Here is a 14395-nt window from a genome sequence, read left to right as displayed (position 1 = left end):
AACTTTTGAAAATGAATACTGTGCATTAGAATGAATAAAAACTCAGCATTTATAATGACAGATTTATTTTACATTAAAAAGGAGAATATGAAAAGCCCCCCCCCCCCCGTTAGGAGAGATTATCTCGAGAATAACCAAAGAGCAATCCATGGAAAGATTAACAGCTTTTGTAAGTGATAACTCTGGAGAATGTCTGAAAGTTTGGGAGCCCTGGCACCCTGGGGGGAATAAGTGAATTTTTTTCTTTTGTGATACTGTGAACCGAGGGCTGTATTTTTTTCTCTCCGAGAGTTGGTTATTCTGGCTATTGTATGGAGTTGTGGTTGTCTGGCGTTGTTATATATATATGCTTCTCCTTTTTGACTATGGTGTTAAATTTGTGGCACCACTCTCCCTCTCCCACTTCTCTCTTCTGTATCCCTTCCCTTCGTGTATCTAAATATTTAAATAAAGAATAAGTTAAAAAAAAAAAAAAAGAGAGATTATGATACTGATTGTACATTCTTGGTGTACTGGGGGGTAGTTATGTGCCTGGGAGGGGGAAGGAGGCAGGGCATGGGGGCGGTGCATGGGAGGCTCACACCACAGAGGGAGGGAGGGGGAGCAGAGTGTGCTTACCTGCAGCCTTGGAGGATAGAGGGGGCCTGCTAGAGGAGGCTCACACCACAGAGGGGCCCACAGAAGTGCCTAACAGAGGGTGTCTATGGAGGTGCCTGTCAATTCCATCGGTCTCCAGCAGGCTCCTCTGAGAGGCACAACTCTGCGGATCTGGCATATGTCCGGGTCCCCTGACTGACTGGGCCGGGACAGTATCCCCAGCTGTCCCCCCTCTGCTGCTCTAGAACACCACGTAGTTTGCCTGGGGGTTAAACCGGTGCTGCCTATAGGCTGTGATTTGGGGCCCTATATTATGTTTCCCATGTGAAAAACTTGCCCTCAAGAGTCCCCTGACTGCATAACTGGGTCAATGCTGGTGTAAATAAAGCCAGCTCCAGACATACATAAACTAGCTTGTATTTTCCGTGCCCTATGACGTACCTGGTGTATCACGGGCGAATGCTTGTTTTCGAGGGGGTGATGGGCCTCACCTCTCCAACGGGGCAGCTAGCCCGATCGAAACGGAAGTACAGTAAGGCTCCCACTTTGGTTTCCTGTATCTGGGACCGGCCATGTCACACGATGGCTCCAGGAGTGATAACATGACGTGGACATGCAGAGGTACGGCCCGGGGTACTCCGCTGCTGCCAGGCCCCAGGCCCCAGGCACTGAAACAATATTAATGGGATTTTTATTATGCATCAGTTTTACAGCCGAGATATTTAAATAAACAGCCTCTTATTCGTGCATAAAATTGTGCCATTAGCTACCATCACCGTCCACGTTCATATGACCTTGTACGATTGCTAATGGCTACTATAATTTAGCAAATGAGCCCAATAGTGTGGCATCTATTTAAGGAGCATATTTGCCATGGATGAGCAGGTTTATTTGCTATGTCTTTATGATTAATATATCCAAAGAAATATGAATTGTATCTTTTCACCTGTATTGTCAGAGTTTTGCAGATGGAGACCAGGATACCCGGTTTAACCCCTTGGATGCCCCATAATATAGTGGCTACTGCACATAATGGCTTTCTACTCATTTTCTACAGGAGACAGAGAAGGCAGAGTAAGGGAAGTGGAGGATTCGGTGATGTCGAAGGGCGGTCATGTGGCAATACTATACGACCCCTTTTTTGGGTGCCTGTGATCACTTAGGCAACTTCCCCAAAATGTCTTTATTTTGCCTGGTTTGTAGGAAATATTGACTTGGTTAACACTTATTAAAGAGGCAATGCAAATAAAGGGTTCTCTGGAGCTGAACCCCATTCATTTCAGCTACGGGGACCCCCTGCTTCCAGAGATACTTAACTACGTAGGGGGTACCAATAGCCACTCTGCTCGGTTAGCACGTAATGGTGGCGTTTCAAAGCTCCCACGCCCGGCGGTCCAATAAGAAGCTGTGACGTCATCAGGTCCGGCTTCCTATTGGTCCGCGTGACGCAGGGACGTTAAACTGTGGCGAGATACCGGCACCCTCTTTGGATGTCTGTATCTCAGGAAGCAGTGGGCCCCCAGAGCTGAAAATAATGAGGTTCAGTTCCGGAGACCTTGTGCTTCAATTCTATGTTAAAAAAAATACTAATCACAAAAAAAAAAAAAAAGAACATGAATTGCTCCTTTAAAACCAACTCAGAACAGTATCACGTCACCCAAACAAGGATTGTGAAATGTAATCCTGCTAACGCAAAACAAACACAAGTTTGCTGCTGGCACATTACTCAGTAACTGCAGATGTTATTTAGTAACTCCAGTTAAAGTACAGCTGCTTGTAACTCACAGATGAATAGATTGTACCCAAAAATGGGCACACACAACACAGTAAAATAAAGAAACGCTGCACTTATTAGTTCAGCCCTCAGAAAGACCAAGGGGCTTCGCATTGCTTCACTATCAGTGAATATTCCCTTAAATAAGCAGTCCCACCAGAAGCCCAGATGAGGTTAACTCCTATAATGTTCATATCTCGCCCTCTGATTGCGTCCTGCTCTTAATGGTATTTTAGTGATAATGATTCTTATCGTTGGCTTCTGAGGTTACCATGGTAAGCTTAAGGCTGCGCATATAGTGCCGTCGATGGCGACAGCGACACGACGGGTGACGTCACCCGTCGCCACAGGCGAAAGTTATATTTCGCCCGGCGGCAGCGGCGGCGCGGGTTTCCTGAAATTTGATTGGTTCAAGGGCTGTCACATGAGGCGACAGCCCTTGAAAAATCTAATTTTGCCGGCCACCAGTTTTCGCGACGGCGCTCCGTTGCGCTTACTATAAGCGCACGCGGCGGCGGCAATGCATTTGTTTTCGGGTAACGTTGCGTCGCCGGCACTATAAGCGCGGCCTTAGACTACACTGGGCTCTGGGGAGAGCTTAATTTTAACCTTCTGAATATTTAAAACACATCTCTTCAACAAAGAATTACATTGAGAGGGAGGGGGGGGGGGTAAGAACATCTCTTACAGTAAAAACATGAAATGCAAAAAAAATACCAGCGACCAGCGCAGAATGTTGCTTTGAAGGGTCAGTGTATTCATTACAGTGACATGTTTAACTGGTTAAATCTGGATTCTAAATGTTTTGTTGCTTCTTTTTAACCAAAATCAGACACATTCATTGAAACGTTTTTTTTTTATTATTATTAGTTTGTAAATGTATAACCGTACACCAAATACAAATACCACTTGTGGGCACATGAAAGATGAGACAGGAGCAGTCCAAAGCGCCACACTCCTATTTCCGTAAACCCACTCGGTGGCGCCCCCTGATTTCATCACTGTACGCTGTACAAAAAAAGGAATCCGAGAGCTGGGCCCCTGTCTGCGCCCTGTGGAGAAGGGTCGGGGAGGGGCGCCACATTTTTAGTCTGTGCAATAATGTCTCGGTCTGGCCCTGCCCCCACACATATCAACTTTATATATAGGCACCATAAACACAGAGCACGCACACCTGATACATTCACCACATGCAAACCATTCACATAATAATATACACACACACACACCTAAGACTGCGTGCACTCACGCTCACCCGCGCTTAGGTAAAAATGATACTTTCCCGTCTGCTCAACTACCCGCAATGCCCCTCCCGCGTAAATGCAGGAAACCCGGCGCTCATGCTTGGAGCGCTCTCCAAGCATGAGAGTTTTCAGCGCCAGCGGGGACTCAGCCTTATGTACAGCAGGGCCCCGCTTCTCGGCGCCCTGTTTTTCGGCGATCCGTTGGCACCGAGAAGGGGGCCACCATCTTGGCTCTTAAATCGCGCATGCGCAGAACGGGCGTGCATGTGCAGACTGTAGTTTGCGCGCGCATACTGTAGTTTGCACGCGCATACCATAGGTCGCGCATGCGCAGAACAGCAAAAATGCCGATTTGCACTTGCAAAAACTGAAAATCGCCGGATTCGCTTTCCGGCGATTTTCACTATACGGCGGGCCCCTGGAACGGAACCCGCCGTATACCCGGGGCCCTCCTGTATTCCATAAAACACACACTGACAAGCCCATATTCGCACTGCGCAACCAAGAGTCACAGGCACTGTCCAAGACAGTCAGACACACACTGACCAGCCCAGAGTCACAGGCACACACTGACCAGCCCAGAGTCACGGGCACACACTGACCAGCCCAGAGTCACAGGCACACACTGACCAGCCCAGAGTCACAGGCACACACTGACCAGCTCAGAGTCACAGGCACACACTGACCAGCCCAGAGTCACAGGCACACACTGACCAGCTCAGTCACAGGCACACACTGACCAGCCCAGAGTCACAGACACACACTGACCAGCCCAGTCACAGGCACACACTGACCAGCCCAGAGTCACAGGCACACTGACCAGCCCAGAGTCACAGGCACACACTGACCAGCCCAGAGTCACAGGCACACACTGACCAGCCCAGACTCACAGGCATACACTGATCAGCAAAGACCCACAGGCATACACTGTCCACCACAACACAGACACACACTGATCAGCAAAGACCCACAGGCACACACTGACCACCACAGACATACACTATCCAACAGACATAAACCCCACACATGGCGATTAGCATTTATTCAGACACACACATGAAAACTAACACACAAACTGAGTTGACCAACACACATTAAAGCTGCAGTTCAGTCAATATCCTGCATGTGTGTTTTTTTAATAAATCAGTTCTGTAGTAAGAAAAAATACTTTTAGCATTTTCTGTTTTTAAAAAAACAACTTTGAAAGACCAATTTTCTTGTATTCTATTTTAACAGCCATTTGCTAAGGCACTGCCCCTTCATGTCCTGTCACAAGCTCTGGCACACCCCTTTGTCAGCCCTGCCCTCCCCCTACCACATGTCAGTGCAGGAGTGCTCATGAATATTCATGAGCTTCCACTGACAGACAAGCAGAATATAAACAGATCCCTTCACTAATTATGTCACCAAATTTTGCAGATCAATACATGGAGAACGAATTGATCGGTAGCTATACAGTTCTTTAGGTAATTAGAGATTGCACACACGAAACTATTGAAGTAAAAAAATTAATTTAAAAAAAAAAGAAAAAAAAGACTGAACTGCAGCTTTAAGTGACATATGCACACCAGCCTGCAGGAACCAACAGGGGGGCTGCCAAGAAGATCAGTCAAGAGGAGCAGCCACGCGAGATCTGGCTGCTCACAGGCTCCCTCTATGGCTACATCTGTAACTGCAGTTTCCTCTTTTCCTGGGAGCTGCCGGTCCCAATCTTTAAAATCAGACCACCCCACGGAACAATTGCCCTCCTGCCCCCGAGGCCAGCATTCCCCTTTTTAGCTGATGTTATTGTGTGTTGAACAAGAGTTTGCATAGATGTAACACCCCCCCACACCCCCAGTAATTTACCTTTTGCATCTCAGGGTAGATGGTGGATTCGTGCCGGCTTGTGTAAGGGTGTTGTACAGAAGAGGGCGCCAGGAACTTTTAAGTTGTGTTTACGAGATCAGCAGCTTGGTTGTTACAAAACAGGACAGGTTTTCAGTATTCAGAATAGTGCTCAATCGTCTCTCTTATTGCAAAGAAGTCCACCCCAGGTCCCTACTTAACCCGGAAAATGACACTGCCCCCAGCAGCAAGGTAGATGCTTCTCTGCACTTTTCTGAGGGCCTCCTAACAATGGGATACTGTCCCTATACTGAAAATAATCAAGGGGTTGCATGCTGCTTTCCCGGCTAAGAGAGCCTGGAGACCTCCCTAATGGTAATTGGAGTCTCGGGTCTTCCCTGGTGTTATTGGGATCCTCCTTGGGGCCAGGTCTTCCCTGGGCATCTGGAGGTCTGAATACAAAATTATGGATACCTACCCTTTATACCCAGGGCGTGGCCAATGCTCTGCCCCAGTATCTGGGCAGATTAATTGCTGCAACAGGATTACCTAGGTCAGGCGACCCTTCTAGCAATTTCTAGAATTAGCACAAGGCCAAACATGTACCTAGAAAGTGCAACATTAAAACAACATTATGGTGACTGTCAGAGCCTTGTGAGGGCTTAACCCCAGCACTGCCTGCAGCTACCAGGTGACATGCAGGGTAAAGGGAAATTCCTAGCAGGGTACTACATAGACAAAGCCCACCTGCATTGCCAAACACTTCTCCATTCAGAGGCCCCTAAGAAAGGGGATTTGTACTTAATTTCCAAACAAACAAAAGCAACAACATTTTTGCTTTTATCATTATTACATTTAGTGCAGGAGTGGCCCACTCCAGTCCTCAAGGGTCACAAGGGCAGCCAACAGGGTGGGTCTGCCGGGGTTGGCAACCCGGGCCCGGTGAGTCGGGGGGGGGAGGGGCCCGGCCGGCACTGCAAGTTGGGCCCGACCTCTGGCCAGGCCGTCTGCCGGTCCTCTCGCGGCTTGGCCCAGGCTCTCCCTTAGCAGCAGCCTGCATGACTCTATCCCTCTGTCCCACGCTGACGGGCCTCTCTGCCACCAGCGCGCCGGAAGGGAGAGAGACAGATGGGAGAGAAATACATGGAAGAGGGTGGGAAAGAGGGGCTCGTGAGGTGTGAAATGGGGGGGGGGGCTCGCAATACCGCAGAGGGGGGGGCGGACGTAACTAGTTCTGGGCCCCGGGAAATCTGTTGGCGGCCAACAGGTCAAGTTTTCAAGATAGCCCTGCTTCAGCACAGGTGGCTCAATCTTCCCCCTCCAGACCCAGCAGCAGCCATTTTCTATGGACATGAGGGTTGCACAACGAGTTTGAGACCCAAGATCGAGTCCAACTGTGGCCCCAGAGTCCTCTCCCCAGGAAGCCCGTGTCACGGGAGACCAGGTTATTTACACCTTTTTACCGTCATTCATTGAGTAAAACAAGGTAATGAAACAAATTGTAATTTATTCGGCATAAATTCGCTCACACACAATGATACACAAAATACAGACAAAAAGACACACTTACTTTGGGACTGGGTTGCAGGGAACTCTATGGGCGACGTTTACCCTGACCGGGACTTAGCCCAGAATCACCTGAAACCCAGAACGGCATAAAGTTCCTCACGCCACCGCTACGTTCTCTTCTGAGAACTTGGTCCCTCCTGACCGCGAGTTTGTCCAAATCTCCTGGAACTCAAATCGGCATAAAATCCCAGCCACGTCCACTACGATCGTTTCTGAGATGCGCAAAAATCAGGCCTTAGACTGGCGGGCGCTTTTCAAGCTTGAATTCGAAGCCGGTTGCTCTGCTATTCGCACAGAAGCAACTCTGAAAAGCCCGCCCGCTCTTACTACTGGAGACTACCAATCTGATTGGCTCCTCGATTCTTATAGTATTTTCAGTTTCATTCACAAAAACTGAATAGCCAATCAACGCGTGGGAACTTTCCCAGGCAACCAATCAGAGCCAAGCCGACTAGAAAAGCCGGGTTAGCGGGAAATCGAAAATAGGCAAGAGACATGCACAAGCTGCCACCTCTGCCTGGCTATCTGAAAGCCACCAGGCACTTGGACTTTGCACTAAGTAATTTATTACCGCTAAGAAACCAACGTTGCGACTGCCACACAGTCTTTATCTGCATGGCAGTCGTAAAGTTAGTTTCTTAGCTGTAATAAATTACTTAGTGCAAATCCGAGTGCCTGGATCATCTTCCTTATTGTGTACATTTATGCAACCTGCAGGACAGTCCCAGATTCCGTGAGCACCGGCAGCTGATTTATGTTTTGCAACAGTAAAATGTGTGCCAGTTATATCTCTATGGATATCTCAGTGCCGCCCACTGGGCAGGCTCCACCAGGTCTGGCAGAACAAGTGGCACCCCGAAGGACTGCCATTGATCTCCGGACCTGGTACTCTGTCCGCCTTTCCCTGCTGACCATATTTTGGGAACCTTATATTTAGAAGGGAAATAACTGGGGGATATTTGGGCTCGAAATCCAGGAGTCTGGGGGACATTGGGAAGCCGCGGTGTAATTCAACCCGCGTACCCACAAATAGTGCCTGCACGCTGGGGAGAATCAGGGAACCACCAGTAGCTGGGCCCCCCCGAACTCCTGCAAAGAAAAGGAATACACATTTTTGCCCCAATATTCCACCTAAAACGTACACTCCCAAAATCTGGAGTTTCTACGACACAGGGAACCCCAAACGCCCCTAAACAGGTCAGGTTTTTATATCTTTACAGGGGACTTCCATAACCCACAAACCCAATACAGGTTCTGGGTCACCTTGGCACTAACTGGGGTATCCCCCTTAAAGCTGCAGTTCAGTCTTTTTTTTTTTTTTTTTTTTACATTTATTTTTTTACTTCAATAGTTTTATGTGTGCAATCTCTAATTACCTAAAGAACTGTATAGCTGCAGGTCAATTCGTTCTCCATGTATTGATAGGTCGAAATTTGGTGACATATTAAAAGCTGGGATTTGTTTATAATCTGCTTGTCTGTCAGTGGAAGCTCATGAATATTCATGAGCACTCCTGCACTGACATGTGCTAGAGGGAGGGCAGGGCTGACAAAGGGGTGTGCCAGGGCTTGTGACAGGACATGAAGGGGCAGTGCCTTAGCAAATGGCTGTTAAAATAGAATACAAGAAAATTGGTCTTTCAAAGTTGTTTTTTTTAAAACAGAAAATGCTAAAAGTATTTTTTCTTACTACAGAACTAATTTATTAAAAAAAACACATGCAGGATATTGACTGAACTGCAGCTTTAACCTAGGGATTCCCTCAACTACAGGGATACTTTTCCTCCGTGTGCCTCATTTTACTGTGCACAAAGCATGTTTTACACAGTTCAATAAAATATACAACTTCAAAATATCCTAAGCCTGTGGGTTATAGGAAATAGAATAAGAAGCTGCACGTTATTTCTTACTAGGCATATTGCCCACACTCTATACAATAAACTTAGGACTGGACTTTTAAAAGTCCCCTCACAACCTTATAGATGATTGGAGTACGTCAAGGACCTCTAGACCGGTTCTGGGTCTAGAGGTCCTTGGGATACTGGGATACTGGGTATCCCCACTAACTTAGGGACCCCTTGACTGTTTCAGGGACACCTCACATCCCTATGCCCCTTTTACCTTTCTGGTCTGCGCTGAAGCAGGGACCCCTAGTGGTGAGTCGCATAATTACAGGTAATGCTTGTACCAACCTTGGGCTCAAGAGCTGACACTCTATAAACCCAACACACGGATCAGGGGTAACCAAACGGCTTAAACCTTAATTTTATAGCCTGGCTACCCCCTACTGTCACAGATACCAACTCCTTAGCATATCAAACCCCGCCCCTACTAGCCAGAGTGGCATGGGGTGGGTTTAGGACCTCCGGCACAGGGCTATCCTACGGTATACGGTACGTCCAACGTTGCAGGTATGGGGAAACATGTTACAGGTATGGGGTAACATGTTACAGGTATGGGGAAACATGTTGCAGGTATGGGGAAACATGTTGCAGGTATGGGGAAACATGTTACAGGTATGGGGAAACATGTTACAGGTATGGGGAAACATGTTGCAGGTATGGGGAAACATGTTGCAGGTATGGGGAAACATGTTGCAGGTATGGGGAAACATGTTACAGGTATGGGGAAACATGTTACAGGTATAGAGAAACATGTTGCAGGTATGGGGAAACATGTTACAGGTATAGAGAAACATGTTGCAGGTATAGAGAAATATGTTACAGGTATGGGGAAACATGTTACAGGTATAGAGAAACATGTTGCAGGTATGGGGAAACATGTTACAGGTATAGAGAAACATGTTGCAGGTATAGAGAAATATGTTACAGGTATGGGGAAACATGTTGCAGGTATGGGGAAACATGTTACAGGTATGGGGAAACATGTTGCAGGTATGCGGAATGCATTACAAGTAGGGATAACACAGTACAAGTATGAGACGCACTTTATAATTCTGACTAGGTGCACTGGAGCAGTAGTCTGGCACAGTGGGCAAGTGTGGGGGGTGAAGGGCAAGTCCGTGGGAACAACCGGGGCTGAATTAAAGTTCCTCTCTCGCATCTGAGCACATTTGCACACTCAAGGGAATACACTATAAATGTCTGCAACCGAATCCCGGCATGGGGGCTGCAGGACCTACCGGGGGCACTGTTCCGGCCCGGCAGTGGATATTCACAGTTGAGTGCAAATAGCCGCACGGCTATTCGCACTCAGTAGAAAATAAAATGGAAAAAAATAAACACCCCAGCCAGGAATCGAACCCTGGTCCACTCTGCTAATGGCCTGGAGCATAACCACTGATGCTTTTCTAGTGAATAAAGGCATAGAAGCCTATTGACATTACGGTGTTCATAGCCGCACGGCTATTCGCACTCAGTAGGAAATAAAATGGAAAAAATAAAAGACAGAACACTCCCCTATTGACATTCTATATATATATATATATATATATATATATATATATATATATACCCCCTGCATCTGTAATCAGCGCGGCTTTAGGCTGAGTCCCCAGTCAGCACTGTGACACGCGCCCGGCGGGGGGGGGGGCGGCGCATGCACAGCGCTAGTCCGCGATCTGCGGTCTGAGGGGAGAAAGTTTGTGACGGGAGGGGGTGTGGCGGTAGGTTTGCGGGGGCGTGGCCATGACGTCCCGCGGCTGGTTTGCCCTCATTGGCTGAACCGCCGGCGGGGGCGTGGCCACGCCTCCGTCACAAATGCCAATCTCAAACTCTCAAAGCCTGAGAGGGAGCGTGGCGTGCTGGCACACGAGCGCTGCGCCCTGCTCGGCCGTGCAATTTGTGGCTAGGTGCACGCTCATCTGGGGGCGCGGCCACAACGGCACTGAGCTGGTTCGCCCTCATTAGGTGAACCGCTTACGTGACGCGCTTGGAGGCGGCAAATTCAATTTTGCTTGCTCTGCAAGCGTCTCAAGCCCCGATGCTCACCCTGGCCAGACACATAAGGCCTCGGCCAGGGTTCCTGCTAGCGTGCGGAGGCGCGCTGAGGCTCAGGGAAAGCGGGTGCTTTCCCTGGCCTTAGACAGTGCGCCGTCCGGGGGTGCGTCGGGGGCGTGTCGGCGGGCGGGCCAGTGACGTCACGGAGCTGGTTCGCCCTCATTCGGCGAACCGCTCACGTGACCGGACCTGCGCGCCGGCAAGCGGGGAAATGTAAAATTTCCCGAAGACCTACACTTCCGCAAGCGCGCAGAAGCGTAGGCGAGCCCCTACTAAAGCCGCTCTCATTGCGGCTGTAGGGGCTCAGTGCCGAGCGGAAGCGCGCCTCCGCCCACAAGCACTAAACATGGACGCGGCCTTATGCATAATGATGTATACCAATTATAAACTGGGTTACGATATATGTGCTGTACACCATTGATCTTAATCAGGGCCGCCAACAGCGGGGGAGAAAGGGTACTGGCGTCCCTGGACATGTGGGTCACGAGCGCCGGGCGCCTGTTAATTAAAAAAAATAAGAAATCACTGCAAAACAAATCGCGGTGTCTCCCTGTGGTAGCGCCGGAAGTAGTCTGGGTTAAGCTTCCGGCACGCCGGCGTCAGAGGGAGTCCCGTTTCGCGTGGGACCTGCATTGCGAGACAGGTGCTTCATGGCCGGTGTCAACTGCTCTGACCCCCCCCCCATCGGGCCAGCATCAGCCCCACCCCCGCAGCACACTTGTGCGCGCGGCGTGAGCAGTGGCGTGATGCCTGCAGCGAGGCTGGCGGCAACTGCTGTGACCAGCCACCGGGCCCCCCGCTGCACCGCAACACACCCCCCTCTGCACCGCCACCCCTCCCCCCGCATGACAGGGCTGTCCCGTCAACGCCCCTGCAGCCGCTAGACAACCCCCGTGGGTTATTTTTTTTATATTTATTTTAAACACCCCCAAAAATCAAACTTACCAGCAGGGGGGGGGGGTGCGCGGCGTGAGGGTGCTTGTGGGTGGTGGCGGCGGTACTGGGGGTGGGGGAACAATGCTGCGGGTGGGGTGGGGGCGGCAGTACGGGGGTTTCCCGCGGCTGCGTGGGTTGTCTAGCGGCTGCGGGGGGTGACGGGACAGCCCTGTCATGCGGGGGGAGGGGTGGCGGTGCAGCGGGGGGCCCGGTGGCTGGTCACAGCAGTTGCCGCCAGCCCCGCTGCAGGGATCACGCCACTGCTCATGCCGCGCGCACCAGTGTGCTGCGGGGGTGGGGCTGATGCTGGCCCGATGGGGGGGGGGGGGGGTCAGAGCAGTTGACTCCGGCCATGAAGCACCTGTCTCGCGATGCAGGTCCCACGCGAAACAACATGTTTAGTGCTTGCGGGCGGAGGCGCGCTTCCGCTCGGCACTGAGCCCCTACAGCCGCAATGAGAGCGGCTTTAGTAGGGGCTCGCCTACGCTTCTGCACGCTTGCGGAAGCGTAGGTCTTAGGGAAATTTTACATTTCCCCGCTTGCCGGCACGCAGGTCCGGTCACGTGAGCGGTTCGCCGAATGAGGGCGAACCAGCTCCGTGACGTCACTGGCCCGCCCGCCGACACGCCCCCAACGCACCCCCGGACGGCACGCTGTCTAAGGTCAGAGAAAGCACCCGCTTTCCCTGAGCCTCAGCGCGCCTCCGCACGCTAGCAGGAACCCTGGCCGAGGCCTTATGTGTCTGGCCAGGGTGAGCATCGGGGCTTGAGACGCTTGCAGAGCAAGCAAAATTGAATTTGCCGCCTCCAAGCGCGTCACGTAAGCGGTTCACCTAATGAGGGTGCCAGCACGCCACGCTCCCTCTCAGACTTTGAGAGTTTGAGATTGGCATTTGTGACGGAGGCGTGGCCACGCCCCCGCCGGCGGTTCAGCCAATGAGGGCGAACCAGCCGCGGGACGTCATGGCCACTCCCCCGCAAACCTACCGCCACGCCCCCTCCCGTCACAAACTTTCTCTCTCCCCTCAGACCGCAGATCGCGGACTAGCGCTGTGCATGCGCCGCCCCCCCCCCCCCCCCCGCCGGGCGCGTGTCACAGTGCTGACTGGGGACTCAGCCTAAAGCCGCGCTGATTACAGATGCAGGGGGTATATATATATATATATATATATATATATAATGTCAATAGGGGAGTGTTCTGTCTTTTATTTTTTCCATTTTATTTCCTACTGAGTGCGAATAGCCGTGCGGCTATGAACACCGTAATGTCAATAGGTTTCTATGCCTTTATTCACTAGAAAAGCATCAGTGGTTATGCTCCAGGCCATTAGCAGAGTGGACCAGGGTTCGATTCCTGGCTGGGGTGTTTATTTTTTTCCATTTTATTTTCTACTGAGTGCGAATAGTCGTGCGGCTATTTGCACTCAACTGTGAATATCCACTGCCTTCTGGCCCAAGCACAGCCTGATAGATGCATAGGGACAGGCAGGTTAACTCAATCCCATATATCAAGCAAGGGATGTTCTTAGTTGCTGAAGTGTTTATTGGGGCAACAACATACAAATAAAAAGGGGGGAAATGTACTGAGGGAACACTGGGACATGAGAGCAATAGAGGGGAGGGAGAGCTATGAGGGAAGTGGGCTAAATGCAGGATATAGGGATAGGTAAAAATCAGTAACTATACCAGGATAGGAGAGATGACTGCTCAAGATGGCTGCTGGATCTAAGAGACAGCATGCTGGGCTGGGCTGATGGGAAATTTACTGGGACAATACCACCTGGCAAGGGGTGGGGGAGCAGCAGGGGGGTTGCCAAGGCAACTGGCTGAAGCCAAAAAACCCACAAGGGTTCGCAACATTGTTGCAACAGCTAGGAGGAGCGCTGGCAGCCGGAAGGCAGAGATAAACACAATCCTGTTCCAGGACAGGCCCACTGGGAGAGAGTGTATGTACGTATATCTTTATGTATATAACGCCATCTATATACATAGCACGTGACACAATGATATAACACATAATGGGAATAAGCGCTAGAGACATAAAAGTACCAAGGAAATGAAAAAGGAGTGTGGGGGCAAAGGGACAAAGTTCTGGGGACAACAAGGGCAGAGTTAGGAGGGATTCAAACAATGTTCTTCTCAGGTGGCTGAACACATTTTGGTACGGAGAGAAAACCCTTAGGGCCCACAGGCATAAGGAAAATCTTACGGGTACATGGTTACATTACCTGCCTGGGGGACTCCGGCAGGTATGGGGAATACAGGGCATGCCTGGGCGAGCATAACAGGTTTTTTTAAAACACCATGTTCTCTGATGGATGGGCAACGTTCTTCCAGAAAGAAAGAGATTTTGTGCGCTCAGCCCTGCTCCTCTCCCCATCTCTGTCAGACCCCCTCCTCCTCCCTCCATCTTTCAGCTCCCTTCTTCCCCCCTCCATCTCCCTCCTCCCCTCCTCCCTGTCCAACTCTCAGCCCCCTCCATCTCTCAGCC

At 50.4% G+C, this 14395-nt stretch overlaps 1 long non-coding RNA gene across 1 annotated transcript; it reads right to left on the bottom strand.

Annotated features, from left to right (window-relative positions):
* Positions 1 to 113: 113 nt before the first annotated feature.
* LOC142502327 (uncharacterized) lies at positions 114 to 13667 on the bottom strand. The gene is made up of 3 exons (XR_012803737.1): positions 13591 to 13667; positions 1039 to 1265; positions 114 to 435 (listed from the first exon to the last, which is right to left on the bottom strand). It is a non-coding gene; the product is annotated as an uncharacterized LOC142502327 (long non-coding RNA).
* Positions 13668 to 14395: the final 728 nt, after the last annotated feature.

This window comes from Ascaphus truei, chromosome 9, assembly GCF_040206685.1.
Source record: "Ascaphus truei isolate aAscTru1 chromosome 9, aAscTru1.hap1, whole genome shotgun sequence".
In the NCBI taxonomy this organism is placed as follows: domain Eukaryota; kingdom Metazoa; phylum Chordata; class Amphibia; order Anura; family Ascaphidae; genus Ascaphus; species Ascaphus truei.
This window is presented reverse-complemented; position numbering and strand designations above follow the sequence as displayed.